Genomic DNA, 2500 nt, shown 5'->3' with positions numbered 1-2500 from the left:
TACTACCAAAGCCACCACCACCATTACTGCAACCACTACTGCCTATACAGTGCATACACTCATGGTTATAAACACTGTACTGTCATGAGTTTGGCATAAGGCAAGATAACACTAGCATAGTATGATGTGACACAAGGGCTTTTGCCTAACGAGCACATAGTGCAGAATATTACTGACCTCCACCACATTAGTTAGTTGATAAGGTCACATACCTAGCGACCAAAAGTATGCTGATCTTTAACCCTTCCGAGATAGGCCACATCTCAAAATGTTTAGCTTGGGCTGGCCATCTTAAGATGTGTGTGTTTTCTGTTATTTTCAAATATAAGTTTATGTATGATATACTAGCAAAGAGATACAAATTATCATTTGGTAAGATAGTTCATAACTTAAAAATAAATAGTTTGTAATTTCAACAAAAGAAGAAATGCAGGACAAAAGTGATCCCACCCCTTGAAAAAGCCTGTCGCAGAAGGGTTAAAGGATGACTGGAACATATTAGATTTATAGCAGACAAAGGACAACAATGGGAAAAAGATTCAGTCTGCATTGTTTTGGGAAAAAAGTAACACATGACAGGTTTGTCATTACATTCAAAATTATCTGTGGCTGCAAGTCTGCATATGATATTTTTTTGTAACATGTTATGTGAACTTATTACTACCAGCCCTTTGTTTTGGTAAAACTTGTGGGACTGTGCAGATAAAAAAGAGTCACATGTATTCAAGCAGCTAGATTTACTTTTACCCTTAGTTGTAAACTTTTATAAAGACTGTTATATTTATTCTGTAACATTAAAACAATATTCAAAATGTAACAGCCATCATAGTCATGTCATTGACAGTTCAGAACTGTGCTTCAAGGATTATAAAAACCCTCACGACTGTAACTAGACTTCCAGTTCACCTCTACGATTACAGCAGACTCAGATTGAACATTTTGACCATTTTGACTTCAGGTCGTCATAGTTGACTTGTAGAATGATCAAAACATTTATCATAATCATGCTTTTGTAATGAAGATCACAGTACTTCCTTAGTTGTTACATAGCCATACCCCCCTTGGTCATGGTATCATGAGGACATGCACCAACGGTAGCATGTCAGCCTCACTACCACGCTCAGGAAGTGGTCTACGCAGTGACCTCATTATCCAAACCCTCACCCTCGGAAGCATGGATATGACGCAAACATTATGTTGACCAACTATGAGAGAACGTCTTGCCATGTCTGTTGCATCTTGATATCTTTGTTTATTCCCAATCTTTGTCTACAGGGAACACTTGCCCATTTGTTGTCATCAATTTAGTTCAGTTCTTAAGTTATACACTTTGAACTTACTTTTGAGAACTTTGTATTGATAGTAGGGGTGGGCTGCTGCTGTAGGGGTCTGATTAATGCAAGTGCCACTGTCAGGACTGGGATCTGGCCTGTAAGGTGGCAATCAGTGTTATATATGTAAATCAGATGCATTAGGTTATGTTGATTGGCCATTGCAAAAACATGATTACTCAAGATGAAACAGTGCTTACATTACTTTTGGCATTTGTAAGAGATAAGAAAAGAAGGAATCACCCCTGCAGTGGAATCGGTTATTATTTATTGTTTATTTTGTGTTCATGATCCTTGAATATTTTTTACTTGCTAATGAAAAAAGAAAAGAAAATTATTTCTTTATAATTTTTTTTGGTTTATTTGCAAACAGTCAAGAACAGTTCAGGGTTTATACATTTGTTCCCTATTTTTCACGTGTGTGAAAGCTAGACAGATCCTTTCATATTGATTATATGTTGAATAAAGTTTAGGTCAATGTGAGAAATGACAGATTTTAATAAACTGACAGAACACATGCATGCTCACATGCTTCTTCTTTTCTCTTCTCTTCACTTTCCCCTCCCCTTCTTTTCTCTCTCCCCTCCCCACCTCTCCTATACTCCTTTCATCCTTCCTCTCTCCCCTCCCACCCTCCTTCCTCTCTCCCTTCCCACCCACCTTCCTCTCTCCCCTCCCACCCTCCTTCCTCTCTCCCCTCCCACCCTCCTTCCACGCTCTCCTCCCATCCTCCTCCCACTCTCACCTCCCATCCTCCTTCTACTCTCACCTCACACCCTCCTTCCACTCTCCCTTCCCCTCCCCTCACACCCTCCTCCCTTCCTTCCTTCCTTGCACAAATCTCCCCACAAATCCCACCCTCCTCCCTACCCCTCCCCTCCCACTCTCTTTCCTTCTTCTCTCTCTCCACTCCTGCCCCCTTTCTCTCTCTCCTCATCTCTCCCTCTTCCCCCGCTCCCCATGTCTCTGTTCCCTTCCCCATACCCCATCTCTCCCTCTCCTTTCCTTCACCCTGTCCTTTTCTTCCTCTTCCTTTTTTTTCCCCCCTCCCCATCTCTCTTTTTTCCCCCTTCCCCTCCTTCTCTTCTCCTCTCCCCTTTTCCCCCTTTTCTCCTAGTTCTGTCTATTCCCTTTTCTTGAGTCATTGGAGTAGTCAGCATGTGTTAGTT

General features: G+C 41.3%; 1 protein-coding gene across 7 annotated transcripts in view; it reads left to right on the top strand.

Moving 5' to 3' along the window:
* LOC122267757 (uncharacterized) overlaps positions 1 to 2500 on the top strand; it is a 35701-nt gene that overhangs the window by 20251 nt on the left and 12950 nt on the right. The window lies entirely within an intron of this gene.

The sequence above is a fragment of the Penaeus japonicus genome, unplaced genomic scaffold (genome assembly GCF_977035675.1).
Source record: "Penaeus japonicus unplaced genomic scaffold, GWHDUDI00000001_assembly GWHDUDI00000024, whole genome shotgun sequence".
Lineage (NCBI taxonomy): Eukaryota > Metazoa > Arthropoda > Malacostraca > Decapoda > Penaeidae > Penaeus > Penaeus japonicus.
This window is presented reverse-complemented; position numbering and strand designations above follow the sequence as displayed.